Consider the following 15,484-nt stretch of genomic DNA (forward strand, 5'->3'; position numbering starts at 1 on the left):
GTGTCACCAACTACACTATCATTTCTCTTTTATTTTTAACATACTTGAAAAAACTTTTGCTATCTATTTTGATATTATTTGCTAGTTTACTTTCATATTTCGTTCTTTCCCTTCTAACGATTTTGGTTGCTCTCTGTAGGTTTTTAAACACTTCCCAATCCTCTATCTTCCCACTAATTTTTGCTTTGTTGTGTGTCCTTTCTTTTGATTTTACAATGGCTTTGACTTCCCTTGTCAGCCACAGTTGTAGTATTTTTCAATTTGAGTTTTTCTTCATTTTTGGAATACCTATGTCCCGCAGTTTCCTCTTTTTTTTTTCAGAAATGCACGGCATTGCTGCTCTGCTGATACCCCTGCCAGCAGCTCCATCCAATTTACTTTGGCCAATTCCTCTCTCACCCCAATGTAATTTCCCTGACTCCACAGAAATACTGAAACATCAGACTACCCCAGATTATCAGTTTGATCTTCCAAAGGTCCAATTTATCCCTTGCGATCCATTGTCTTTGAACATGTTTGTGGAATTCCCAAAGATTTCCCTTCACCTTGTCTGCTAGAGGAACATTATGCCTTCTTTTAGTCTCCCGAATTTCTTTCTTGAGCGTTCTCCTGCACTTGTTATACTCCATACGGACCTCATGTGATCCTACTTGCCGTTCTCTGCTGTACTCCTCCTCTCTTCTTTTAACCGGCGCCTCAATATCTCTTGGCCATCAAGGTTACTGCAAGTGTTATTCTTACCTTTCATCTGACAGCCACTTGCAGGCTTTGTAGTCCCAACATTTCTTTTTTAAAGGCCTCACACCATCCAAGTACACTTTTGCCAGAGGCAGCCTGTTTCAATCCACACTTGCCAGATCCTTTCTGATAACATCAAAATGGTGCCTTCTCCAATTCAGAATCTCAACCCACAGGTCAGACCTAACATTTTACATGTTTACGTGTACATTCTGGCATCGTGGTCAGTGGATGAAAGCTGTCCCCATACACAAACTTTTGTCCCCTGCCCTGCCCCATTGCTTAATTGCAGATTCAGTATTTCACGCTCACTCGTTCTGCTTACCGATGAAGAAAACGTTTGACAATCTCTATCCCAACTAGTTCATGTACGATATGGGATTGCTAGCCATTATGTGGAAAATTAAAATCACCTACTATAACAACTGCAAGGTTCTTGCAACAGCATGGGATCTTACAATTCCTCTAAATCCCCAGGACTGTTGGGTTGTCTTTAATATAGCCTCTTTAACGTGGCCACAGCTTACTTATTTCTCATTTCCACACAGAACTCCTCACTAGTCGGGTTCTACAATTTCTCCTGACGGAGCTCTGCCGTGACATTTTCTCTGACTGGTAACACCACTCCTTCTTCATTAATCCTCCCCGCTCTGAAACGCCTTAAAGAACGGTTCCCCGAAATAGCTGTGACGGGCGTGGAGTGTTTGTGTTGAAACTCGTCCTGCGCCGGAGAACCCCGTTCACACGCGGGGTGGAGCCTCAACCCGGCTGGATCAAATTTACAGCCTGGGATTGGCTGAATAAAACGGAGAAGCTCCGCCCCGCTGGTTGCGTCACCGGAATAAGGAGGAAAACTGAGATCGACCCGGAAATCCAGACAGAAACTACCTGCGAACGCGGGGGAAGGTTCACACAGCTTCTGTAATTCTGCCTGTGTTTTCTGCGTTCGTGCTAGTCCCCTCTACCCCGCTGACCGACCTGTACCAGGCCGGTGAGGAGGTGTGGGACCAGAACCGCCGACTGCCTCATTAACCCCGGCTCATCCGGACCTGTCTCTCTGTAATCAGCGACTGACACTCTATAACCGAATAGGGTTGGGAGCGGCAGCACAGACTGAATTATCGGTGCACGGTCGGCACATTTGTCATCCGGGACCGCACTGAACACCGTCCGGTATCAACATCAGAGGTAAATGTTGTCTCCGATTCTGCAAATCAGTGTGCGTTTACAGCGGGGCTGGTCTTTTGCCGGGATCGGGAGGGAATACAAGGGGCGAAGACAGCTCTGACACGTTCAACGAAGTAATTATTGACCAAATGCATTAAAAGAAACGACATTGTTACCTTCAGTCATACACATTTTTTAGGGCGGTTTCTACTGAGGTAGTACAGTTGAAGCTTGTTCACGATAATAATATCCAAAATGTACCGCGGGGCAGGGCCGGGTCCCTTCTCCGATTTCTCTCTCTCTCTCACACAGAGACACAGATACACGCACACACAGTTAAAACTAACTACCCAGAATAACAGGGCGACCGTGAGATTTTACTGTTTTACTGTTCGGGACGTGACGGTGGAGAATGCCACAGAGCAATTTATTCAATTAAACCGCAAAGTATGATATGGAAACTACAAATGATGGCAGTTTGTGGTAAAATTTAATGCTGGAATCTCACAAAGTCTGGTCGCAATCGTAACAAGTAATCATTCAGATTGCAGACACTGGGGAACTTTCTTTTCTATATCAACGGGTGTTTATTGTTATTTTTCTGTAACAGAAATAATTAAATACAACATTAAGCCTGCTATGTGCACAGCTGCAGTGGAGTTGAACTGGTTTGTTTGGAATCCGCCCTGTGGACAGGCAGCCGCTTGCACACAGAAAATCGCGCTGTGAGTCTCACAGAACAGCGACACCGGGCCCTGCCCCATAGATAATAAATATCTGTCGCTGGACTGGTTGGAATGAAGTTAGCAGAAAACCACTCGAAAATATATCGACACGGAGACAGAACATTCTTGGTGAATTGAGGTGAGACTAATTCAGCTTCTGATATTTATTTCGGATCTTTATTTCCAATCAGCACGTTATCTGTGTTTTGGATCAGTGATCAAGAAGTCACCATTTCTATTGTAACCCTCCTCGGGCGGTGGTGGTGTTGGTGATCCTGTAGTTTTCCGTCTGCACGTGTGAGAGCTTCCACAATTTATGTCAGAGATAAAAGCAGTTCTCGAACCAGGGGTTACGATTTCAAAGCCAGTGTGCGAAAAGCTGTTTAGCCAACACGGGTTCTGTATCCAAACTTGTCATTTCAGATGAATGCATGTTCTTTCCTCTTTCTGACTGTGTTTATTGTGGGTGTTTCGAGCTGATCTCCTCAACGTCATGTAGCAGCAAAGACCTTGATTTTGCTTAAGGCTTCGATACATTGCAAACAACTGGGGGTGGGGGTGGGGATGGGGAAACAGTTTCAGAAAGCAGCACGTGGTATTGCAAAGCGAAAACCATGATTGCACGGTGTGGGACAGAAAGCTCGATGGGCTGGATAGTCAATTCTGCTTGGCATGTTCACAAGAGAAGCTCTGACGACAGTTACCGTAAATCAATTTAATGCGAACGGAGCATAACACATGTAAATTACCTGTCGCTGAACCAAAGCCAAACATTGCCGTAATGTTTGGAAGGGAGGAGAACAGGAAAATCTAAAAAGAATCTAATCTAAAATTACATCATCCAGGCCGCTGACATAGGTGATAAACAACAATGGACCCAGCGCCGATCCCTGGGATATCCCAGCACCCACTGGTCACCAGTCAGAGGGTTAAACCATCTTTCAGCATTTGCTGGTTTCTCCCGCACAGCCGATGGCGAAGCCGATTTATCACCACATCCAGAATTTCCAAGTCCCTGAACCTCAGACCATAAGACAGAGGAGCAGCATTAGGCCATTCAGCCCATCGAGTCTGCTCCACCGTTCTATCATGGTTAATCCCGGATCCCACTCAATCCCATACACCTGCCCTCTCGCCATATCCTTTAATGCCCTGACCGATCAGGAAACTATCAACTTCCACCTTAAATATACGCCTGGGCTTGGCTTCCACCGCAGTCTGTGGCAGAGTATTCCACAGATTCATTCCTCTCTGGATAAACAAACAATCTTCCTTACCTCTGTTCTAAATGGTCGCCCCTCAATTTTGAGGCTCTGCCCTCCAGTTCAGGATACCGTCACCATCGATAACATCCCCTCTACGTCCATCTTGTCTAGTCCTTTCAACATTCAGTAGGTTTAAATCAGATCCACACACATTCTTCTAAATTCCACTGAGTACAGGCTCAAAGCTGCCATACGCTTCTCATATGTTAACCCCTTCATTCCCGGAATCTTGCTCGTGAACTTCCTCTGGACTTTCCAATGACAACACATCCATTCTGAAAAATGGAGTCCAAAACTGTTAGCTATACTCCGAGCGCGGCCTAACCAGTGTCTTATAAAGGTTCAGCATAATCTCCTTGCTTTTATACTCTATTCCACTTCAAATAAATGCCAACATTACATTTGCCTTTTCCCAAAGACGCAACCCGTAAATTAACCTTCTGGGAGTCTTGCACGAGGACTTCTAAGTCCCTCTGCATCTCCGATGTTTGAAACTTCTCCCCATTTAGATAATAGTCTGCACTATTGCTCTTTTTACCAAAAAGCATTACCATACATTTCCCAACAATTAATCCATCTGCCAATTTTTTGCCCATTCTTCCAATTTGCCTAAATCCTGTTGCAATCGCATTGCTTCCTCAGCCCCACATACCCCCTCCAGCTATATTCGTATCATCCACGAACTTTGCCACAAAGCCATCAATTCTATTATTTAAATCATTGACAAACAATGTGAAAAGTAGCTGTCCCAATACTGACCCCTGAGAACCACCACTAATCACCGGCAGCCAACCAGAAAAGGCCCCTTTTATTCCCTCATGTTGTCTCTTGCCTGTCAGGCATTCCAGTCTCCATGCCAGTATCATGTCTGTAACGCCATCAGATGTTATCTTGTTAACCTGCCTCAGGTGTGGCACCTTATCAAACGCCTTCTGAAAATTCAGGTAAGTGATATCCATTGTCTAAGCCCTTCTGGCATCCCTAAGAAACCCATAATATTGTTTTCTTTACTACTCCGAAAGCATCACATCTGAGGCCGGCCTAGTAGCGCTAGGAGATGTGACTGTAAGATGACCGGGTCTAGATGCTCGTTATTACACGGTGCTGTGAAAGGACAGCAGCTCAAAGGGGAAAACTCGGTGTAGGTGTTAACTAAGGATTCCGAATGTTCTTTAATCGAGATATAGAGGTAGTAGTAATGCAGAATAAGTGTGATTTTAAATACTTAATAGCAGGGAAAAGGAGGCTGCGGGGAGAGTAAACACCAGAGATTCTGCGGATGCGGAAAAAAAGAGATTCGCACCCGAAAAGTAAGCATACAGGTACAGCAGGCAGTGAAGAAAGCTAATGGCATATTGGCCTTCATAACAAGGGGAGTTGAGTATAGGAGCAAAGAGGTCCTTCTGCAGTTGTACAGGGCCCTGGTGAGACCCCACCTGGAGTATAATATGCAGTTTTAGTCTCCAAATTTGAGGAAGGACATTCTTGCTATGGAGGCAGTGCGGCGTAGATTCGCTGGGTTAATTCCAGGGACGGCGGGAATGTCATATATTGAAAGATTGGAGGGACTGGACTTGTATACACTGGAATTTAGAAGGATGAGAGGGGATCTGATTGAAACATATAAGATTATTAAGGGATTGGACACGCTAGAGGCAGGACACATGTTCCCGATGTTGGGGGAGTCCAGAACCAGAGGCCACAGTTTAAAAATAAGCGGTAGACCATTTAGAACGGAGCTGAGGAAGCACTTCTTTACACAGAGGGTTGTGGATGTGTCGAATGCTCTGCCTCAGAAGGCAGTGGAGGCCAATTCTCTGGATTCTTTCAAGAAAGTGTTAGATAGAGGTCTTAAAGATAGCGGAGTCAATGGATATGGCGAGAAAGCAGGAACAGGGTACTGCTTGTGGATGATCAGCCATGATCAGAGTGAATAGCGGTGCTGGCTCGAAAGGCCGAATGGCCTGCTCCTGCACCTATTGTCTATTGTCTATTGAAATGCTGGAGGAAGTCCCCAGGCCTGGAAACATCTATGGAGAGAAATTCCTCGACCCGAAACGTTGTCTGTCTATTCCTCTCCCTAGATGCTGCCTGACCTATGATTTCATCCAGCATTTTGTAGTTGTCATAGACCCCAAAATAAGATCTGTCGGTTGAGTCAAGGTAAGTAGCTTTTGAAGATTTGCAGCTGCATACTGACCGGCAAGCCAATTGCCAAGGCTGTCGCAATTTGTCACAATGTTGTTTTAGAGTGTATGCTATAAACCTATGCGGGAAAAGGTTATTTTGGGTTCGCTCCTTTTGTGCAACAAATACGGATTCAAAAGAAACATTGTGAGTGGCTCCATGCTGTTGGACGCGGGATCAGGCTCCGCTAAATGGGGCCTCCGGTTATCTGTAGCCCGGTCATGACATTAGGTAACATTGGAAACACAGTACATTTGTAAATAGGATTTGTGGTGATGCTGTGGTCCCACTTTTTCGACAATCGCGACATGGGCTTTAATACTAGACTAGTGCGGGATTAGATGATTAATCCCGTGACCTGGAAGAATGGGAAATGTGTGACTTGGCTCAAGGATTTTTCTAACCTTCTGTTCGTCCATCTGTATTCACTGTATCTCTCCCCCAGTAACACCTTAACCCCGCTCCTCCTGTCACGTTGCTTTCCCAAGCCGCTACTCCTGCCGGGGAGTCAGCACCGCGAACATTCAGTCCCTCTCTGTGTGCCTTGCGCTCCTGAGTGGGATCAGAACGCCTCATATCATGACCGGGTGCAGTCCCACCCCACTCCCACGTGTGCTAAACTTAATTTGTCTGCCATGTCTTTATTCCCCATGATCAATTCACCTGTTTCTGACTGTAAGGGACCTACATTTGTCTTAAAACCAATCTTTTTCGTTTCACATATCTATAAAAGCTTTTACAGTCAGTTTTTATGTTCCCTGCCAGCTTTCTCTCATAATCTTTTTTTCCCTTTCCTAATTAAGCCCTTTGTCCTCCTCTGCTGGACTCTGAATTTCTCCCAGTCCTCAGGTGAGCCACTTTCTCTGGCTAATTTGTATGTTTCTTCTTTGGAATTGATACTAACCTTAATTTCCCTTGTCAGCCACGGGTGCACTACCTTCCTTGATTTATTCTTTTTCCAGACTGGGCTGAACAATTGTTGCAGTTCATCCATGCGATCTTTAAATGTTTGCCATTGCATATCCACCGTCAACCCTTTAAGTATCACTTGCCAGTCTGTCTTAGCTAATTCACGTCTCATACCTTCAAAGTTACCCTTCTTTAAGTTCAGAACCTTTGTTTCTGAATTAACTATGCCACTCTCCATCTCAATGAAGAATTCCACCATATTATAGTCACTCTTACCCAAAGGGCATCGCACGACAAGATTGCTAACTAACCCTTCCTCATTGCCCAATATCCAGTCCAGAATGGCCTGCTCTCTAGTTGGTTCCTCGACATGTTGGTTCAGAAGACTATGCCGCATACATTCCAAGAAATCCTCTTCCTCAGTACCCTTACCAATGTGGTTCACCCAATCTATACGTAGACTGAAGTCACCCATTATAACAGCTGCTCCTTTATTGCACGCATTTCTAATTTCCTGTTTGATGCCATCCCCAACCTCACTACTACCGTTAGGTGGCCTGTACACAGCTCCCTCTGTATCGATTGACAGCGAGGTGGAGATCGGCACACATTGTGGTTGCCCGGTGAGGAAGTCGAGGATCCAGTTGCAGAGGGAGGTAGAAAGGCCCAGCGGTTTGAGCCTTTTGATCAGATCTGTAGGAATAATTGCATTACAGGCTGACCGCTGGTCGAGAAACAGCATTCTGATATAAGTATTCGTATTGTCAAAGTAATCCAAAGCCGCATGATGAGCTGATGAAATCGCATTGTGGCCTATTGTGGATACAGTCAAATGACAGTGGGCCCAGGTCCTTGCTGAGAGAAGAGCTAATTGTAGCCATCGCAAACCTCTCAGAGTAGTGTGAGTACAATGGATGATAGTCCTTAATGCAGGTCATGCTGCTTTTCTTGGGCACTGGTATGATTGTTACCCTTTTAAGGGATGTGCAAACTTCCAACTGCAGCAAAAATGACCGCATCTCCGAAACATTCAAAGAACACAAATCCTGTTGTTCTGGGGTGGCTGAAATCCCTTTTAACTCCGTGCGACGACTGCACCCACCACATCCTCTCTCTCCCAAAATCGATGGAAAAAAAAACATTTCCCCACGATGTCATTAGTGCCCCAGGATTAGTCTCAGTAAGGTACACTAGTAATGCCATCACTGTCCCAGGTTGGGATGTAGAATGGAACACCAGTAATGGCAATCAGAGAACCGGGTGGGGCTCGATCTTGGACACTTGTAATGTCATCAGTGTCGCAGGATGGGGCGTAGAATGGGGCAACAGTGATCGGATTCAGTATCGCAAGAGCGTGGTTATCCGGGGCGAGAACCGTTTGGCCAGGTCATGAGTTATGTGTATCTGGACTATCTACTGCTGTCCCTATTACAGCCTGTCTGTATAAAGTTAATTTGACTAATATCTCAACAGTTGACTCTGGGTCTGAAGAGATGTTGGCACACGTTGCTGTGCTGTAATTTTTTTTTAATAAATGCAGAATGACGGTGATGATTGGACCATATTATTTTAACCATTTAACCTGGAAGTTGAACAATTCAACTCATTCTTGTCAGTTTGCTGGCCATGGCGGATTTAAAATCTGGAAGAAAATGTCGAACTCGAATGGGTCAAGGACAGTGGAAGCAGACAGGTGAATTGTCTTTGCTCCTGCCACGTGCTTGGAGATGGAGGCTGCCATTTTGTGGAACTGTTTTACATCCTCCATTTTGTGAGATAAAGTTGCTTTGCTCTGTGTTTTAAAATCGACACAACGATGCCTCAGGTCATCTGCTAAACTGGAGATCCTTTCCAAAGAAGTTATTTGTGAGGTGTTCTTTGATATAATATAACATGTAGCTTTGTGAATGATGCGGTTGGTGCCTGCCTGATGTGATTCGAGCTGGTTACGGAAGAGAATGCATTAGGGTTCTCTCCCTAGTTATCCTCCTGATCTTGATGAATGTATAGAATGCCTTAGGATTCACCTTAATCGAACTTACCAAGAATTTTTCATGACCCCCTCTTCTCTTTCGTAATTCCCTTTTTCAGTTATGTTCTGGTGTCTTTATACTCCTCGTCTGTTTTGTTTGACCCTAACATCTGAAGCATTATGTACATTTCATTTTCCTTCTTGACCAAATTTATCACCTCCCTGGCCATCTAATGTTCTCCTCTCTTTTCATCCCCGTCCTTTCTTTTAACAGGAACTTTTGATAAATGGCAAAAGTTGAATGATTCCCCAAGAATAGTCCAACAGCGTTTTGACGTCATTGCAAACTGCCACACACACTTTCTTCAGAACTGTTGAAATCAAATGTAACCGGTTTGACCAATCACTCTCAATGGAGTGTGAATAAAGTCACTTTAATATTGTATGTAACCATTTCTGCTGAAGTGTATAATGATAGATCCTTTAATGTGAAATAAAGAACATGAATTAGGGTCTCGAACGTGTAACGTTACCAGTTAAATTTGCTGCCCTGTTTTCTGTGAGTTTACAAAATTTTACAAATTTTACAAAAAGACGAAGGGCAGGGTGAGTGTGTGGAAGTTGGAAACTGGAGAGGGGGAAGCTGAAATTATGTGGGGGAAGAATAAATCAAGGCAGGTAGTGCACCCGTGGCTGACAAGAGAAATTAGGGATAGTATCAATTCCAAAGAAGAAGCATACAAATTAGCCAGAAAAAGTGGCTCACCTGAGGACTGGGAGAAATTCAGAGTTCAACAGAGGAGGACAAAGGGCTTAATTAGGAAGGGGAAAAAATTATGAGAGAAAACTGGCAGGGAACATAAAAACTGACTGTAAAAGCTTTTATACATATGTAAAAAGGAAAAGTAAAGACAAATGTAGGTCCCCTATAGACAGAAACGGTGAATTGATTCTGGGGAGCAAGAACATGGCAGACCAATTGAATAATTACTTTGGTTCTGTCCTCACTAAGGAGGACATAAATAATCTTTTAGAAATAGTAGGGGACAGAGGGTCCAGTGAGGTGGAGGAACTGAGCGAAATACATGTTAGTAGGGAAGTGGTGTTAGGTAAATTGAAGGGATTGAAGGCAGATAAATCCCCAGGGCCAGATGGTCTGCATCCCAGGGTGCTTAAGGAAGTAGCCCAAGAAATAGTGGATGCATTAGTGATAACTTTTCAAAAGTCGTTAGATTCTGGACTAGTTCCTGAGGATTGGAGGGTGGCTAATGTAACCCCACTTTTTTAAAAAGGAGGGAGAGAGAAACCGGGGAATTATAGACCGGTTAGCCTAACGTCGGTGGTGGGGAAACTGCTGGAGTCAGTTATCAAGGATGTGATAACAGCACATTTGGAGAGCGGTGAAATCATCGGACAAATTCAGCATGGATTTTTGAAAGGAAAATCATGTCTATCGAATCTCATAGAATTTTTTGAGGATGTAACTAGTACAGTGGATAGGGGAGAACCAGTGGATGTGGTATATTTGGATTTTCAAAAGGCTTTTGACAAAGTCCCACACATGAGATTAGTGTGCAAACTTAAAGCACACGGTATTGGGGGTAAGGTATTGATGTGGATAGAGAATTGGTTAGCAGACAGGAAGCAAAGAGTGGGAATAAACGGGACCTTTTCAGAATGGCAGGCAGTGACTAGTGGGGTACCGCAAGGCTCAGTGCTGGGACCTCAGTTGTTTACAATATATATTAATGACTTGAATGAGGGAATTAAATGCAGCATCTCCAAGTTTGCCGATGACACGAAGCTGGGCGGCAGTGTTAGCTGTGAGGAGGATGCTAAGAGGATGCAGGGTGACTTGGATAACAAGAAGATTCGAGTACAGGAGCAGCGAGGTACTACTGCAGTTGTACAAGGCCTTGGTGAGACCACACCTGGAGTATTTTGTGCAGTTTTGGTCCCCTAATGTGAGGAAAGGTATCCTTGCCATAGAGGGAGTACAAAGAAGGTTCACCAGATTGATTCCTGGGATGGCAGGACTTTCATATGATGAAAGACTGGATCGACTAGGCTTGTACTCGTTGGAATTTAGAAGATTGAGTGGGGTTCTGATTGAAACGTATAAAATCCTAAAGGGATTGGACAGGCTAGATGCAGGAAGATTGTTCCCGATGTTGGGGAAGTCCAGAACGAGGAGTCACAGTTTGAGGATAAAGGCGAAGTCCTCCAGGACTGAGATTAGGAAAAACCTCTTCACACAGAGAGTGGTGAATCTGTGGAATTCTCTGCCACAGGAAACAGTTGAGGCCAGTTCATTGGCTATATTTAAGAGGGAGTTAGATATGGCCCTTGTGGCTACGGGGATCAGGGGGTATGGAGGGAAGGCTGGTGCAGGGTTCTGAGTTGGATGATCAGCCATGATCTTAATAAATGGCGGTGCAGGCTCGAAGGGCCGAATGGCCTACTCCTGCGCCTATTTTCTATGTTTTCTAAGTAGAGAGAGTAGGAGTGAGAGATGGGGAATGAAGGGGGAGGGCAAGAGAGAGGTGGGATAACAGAGTGAGACGTGGGGAGGGAACAAAGGGGAGAGGTGCAAAGACGGGGAGTGCGGTGGGGAGAAGGAAAGCAGGGTGAGAGGTCTAGAAAGAGGGGAGAGAGGGACAGAGAGGGGGAGAGGGTCGGAGAGGGAAAGAAAGGACAGAGAAATGGAGCAATAAACCAGTCCGTGCCATTCCGAACTGAGACATTCTTTAAATTAAGGGACGTTACCATGTGTATGGAACCTGCAGCCTTTGCAGTCACAGATCCCACTAAACATTTAAGTGCTGTTGATGTAAGAGTGAGTGCAAGGGGGAGACTGTGAGGGTAAGGGGAAGGGTAGGATGAGTGTGTGGAAGGTGAACAGAGGGAAGATAAATTTGTGTGGGGGCTGTAGAGAGTGAGTGGAGAGAGAGGGGGAGTGAGAGATGGGCAGTGAGGGTAGAGAGCGAGAGAGAGGGGAGTGAGAGAGTGAGACGTAGGGGGGAAAGAAGTGGGAGACAGAGAATGAGGGGGTGTGAGGTTGGGAGAAGGGAAGCAGGGTCAGAGAGGTCTAGAAGGAGGAAAAAGGGGGACCGAGATTGGAGAGAGGGACAGAGAGGAAAAGAAGGGCCAGAGAGAGGGAGGAACAAAGGGGGTAAAGCGTGGGGAGAGTGACTGAGAGAAAGGGAGTGAGAGGGATGGATGGATGGTGAGAAGGTAATGGGAGGCGTAGAGAGAGGGGAGTGGAATAGGAGAGAGGATGAAGGAAAGAAGCAGAGAGAGAGGAGTTAGAGTGCGGAAGGAGTAAATGGTGGGGAGAGTGAGGGAGTGACAGGGAGTAGGAGATAGGGTTAAGGAGAATAGGAGGGGAAGGTGGAATAAGTGGTGTCCAAGGGAGGGTGAGTGAGTGCGAAATCAAAGGAGGAATGGGTGAGCGAGAGGGGCAGCAAGTAAGGAGGGGTGTGACTAGGTTGGCAAGGAGGGAGGGGTGAGTGATATCAGCAGTGAGTAGGGAGGGGTGGTAGGCTGTACATTGAGGAGGATTTGTGACCGAGTTGGGCGGCGAGGAAAGACGGGCGAGTGAGAATGACATCAATAACAGAGCAATGAGGGAGACTGGATTGGGGCAGAAGGAGTGAAGGTGTGGGGTGCGGAGGGGTATGAGGGTGAGCACTAGGGGGGATGATGAGAAAGGACGGCAAGGTTGTTGGGTGGTGAGTAGAGTGGGGCGAGTGTTGAGGGGTGAGGGAGAGACATGGAGAAGAGAACAGGGTGAAGAGCGATGGTGAGGAGGCAAGGACGAGTGAGGGAGGCCAGAAGTATTGGATTAAATATTTATTCATCCACAGTGGTAACGATGTTGATCATAGCTGATCAGAAGTCACTGAACAAATCTACGGTGAGATTGTGGTTCCCGGTCTTGGTATTCCACAGCGGGGGTGTTTACCACGCACGTTTCCGGATCTCCAATCCCACATGGAGATTTTTTCGCAACCAGCTGCTTTACTGCGAATGATTCCTATTCTCCCTTCCCACACCGGGGGTTATCTGTGCACATTTCCAGGTCTCCATGTCGAACTGTTAATCCATCGAGACCCATTGACCTGCCCTCCATTCCCTCCTATCCACGTACCTATGCAGGCTTCTCAAACAGATGTTGTTAAGACCTCAAACAAAGTCAGGAATCGAAGGTTAACCATGTTGTGATTAATGTTTAATGTTCTGAGCTGCGTATATTTCAATGCAACAAGGATTGAAGGAAAGGCAGATGAGCTCAGATCATGGATCAACACATGGAATTATGATATTGTCACCATTATTGAGACTGGCAGCTCGGTATTCGGTGATTCTGATTAGACCTGACGAAGGGTCTCGGCCCGAAACGTCGACTGTATGTCTTCCTATTGATGCTGCCTGGCCTGTTGCGTTCCATCAGCATTTTGTGTGTGTTGCTTGAATTTCCAGCATCTGCAGATTTTCTCCTGCTCTGTGGTTCTATTGTTTTATACACGACAGAGTGTGAAGGGTTACAGGGGCAGCGGGTGGTTTCAGTACGCAGGGTAAATGTCACGACAGTGTGCAATAAAGACAGATGAGAGAACTCATCTCGTGAGGTTTTATGGGTAGATCGGAGAAATAAAAATTGTTGACCGTGTTAATGGGTCTGTCTTACAGAGCACGTAAGAGTCTGCGGATTTTAGTGGAACAAATTAGTAGACTTCAGAGAATATTGGAAGAAACATAATTCGTTATAACTTGATTTTAACCTTCCACATACGGACGGGAACTCTCATGATTGAGTAGACGTACTCATGTATTTGACAAATGTCTTCAGGAAAGTTTCGTCAATCAGCACATTGAAGTCCCAAAGACACAAGTGTGATACTTGATCTCCCATTAGGGACTGGGACAGGACACACGTAACAGAAGTCTGTGTTGGGAAACTCTTTGCATCGGTGATCACAATGTCATCAGATTCAACGGAAGTGTGGACAACGATAGATCTGATCCATGGGTTGAGATTCTAAATTGGAGAAAGACCAATTTTGATGGTATCAGAAAGGATCTGACTTGTGTGGGTTGGCTATATTCTGGCAAATGTGTACTTGGTAAGTGGGAGACCTTGAAAGATACAATTTGTAGACTTCAAGGTATTTATGTGTTTGTACAAATAAAAGGTAAATATACCTGTTTTTCAAGAGATATTGAGGCCCCGGTATAGATTTTTTAAAAAGGTGCATAACAGGTGTAGGCAGGGAGGAAAAAATGAGGCACTTATGGAGTCGAGGAAAATCAAGATAACATTGAGGAACAAAACCAGGAAGGCTATAGGGTGGCACAAGGTTGTCCTTGCTGACAAGGCGAGGGATTATACAGATATCTTAAAAGCAAAATGATTGCAGGGGGCACAATTGATCGTCTGGATTATCAGAATGGTCATGTACGCATGGAAACTAAGAAGGTATAGGATTTCTTAAGTGGATTTTTGCTTCTGTGTTCACTCGGGAAAATAGTCTATAGAAATGAGGCAAAGGAGAAGTGAGGCCATGGATGTTTGGTATATTGGGCAAATTCGAATGTATCAATCCCCAGCGACTGACAGGTTGATCCCTCGGACCCCGATGGAGGAAAGTGCGGAAATTGTAGGGAAGTAGCCGATATGTTTATATTATTCTCAAAGACAGGGGAGGTATCAGAGGATTGGAGGATGGCTAATTTTGATCCGCTGTTTAAAAAAGGCTCCAGAATTAATCCAGGAAATTATAGGCCAGTGCACCTGATGTCAGTCATGTGAAGATATTGGAAGGGCCGGATATACGAGTATTTAAATAAACAAGACTGATTAGGGATATCCAACATGACTTTGTATGTTCTAGACAATCTTATTGAGGTTCAAGGAACGTTACCAGGAAAGTTGATGAAGGCAGGGCAATAGATATTGTTCACATGGAGTTTAGCTAGGCATTTGACAAGGTCCCGCGTAGGATGTTGGCCAATAAAGTTAATTCTCTTGGTGTTCAGGGTGAGGTAGTAAATGGGAGAAGACATTGGCATGGAGGAGAAGGCAAATGGTGGTAGCAGATAGTAACCTCTCTGACTGGAAACCTGTGACTGGTGGAATTCCGCAGGGATCGGTGCTGACATCCGTTGTTGTCATGATTCTATATCAATGATCTCGATGATAATCAGATGAAACGGATCAGCAAGTTTGCGGATGACGCCATGGTTTGGGGTGTATTTGAAGCGAGGAAGACTATCAGAGTTTGCAGCGGGATCTGCATCAGGTGGGAAATGGGCTGATAATGGCAGATGGAATTGAACGCAGGCCTGCGAGCTGTTGCACCGGTAGGATCAACCAGAGAAGCTCTTACACAGTGTACGGTAGGGAACTGAGGAGTGCCGTAGAACAAAGGCTACCGGGAATGCAGGTCCACAATTCATTGAAAGTGACTGCACAGCTGGATAAGGTAGTAAAGGAATATTTGGCACACTGGTCTTCATAA

At 45.2% G+C, this 15,484-nt stretch overlaps 1 protein-coding gene across 1 annotated transcript in view; it reads left to right on the forward strand.

The window, feature by feature from the left end:
* Window positions 1-1,623: 1,623 nt before the first annotated feature.
* Window positions 1,624-15,484, forward strand: part of LOC140208191 (NACHT, LRR and PYD domains-containing protein 3-like) — a 54,572-nt gene continuing 40,711 nt past the window's right edge. The window contains exons 1-2 of the mRNA XM_072276688.1: window positions 1,624-1,926; window positions 2,516-2,769. The gene's annotated coding sequence lies outside the window, so the exon portion shown is untranslated. The remainder of the gene's footprint in view (window positions 1,927-2,515; window positions 2,770-15,484) is intronic.

Source organism: Mobula birostris, chromosome 13 (assembly GCF_030028105.1).
Source record: "Mobula birostris isolate sMobBir1 chromosome 13, sMobBir1.hap1, whole genome shotgun sequence".
NCBI classification, from domain to species: Eukaryota; Metazoa; Chordata; class Chondrichthyes; order Myliobatiformes; family Myliobatidae; genus Mobula; species Mobula birostris.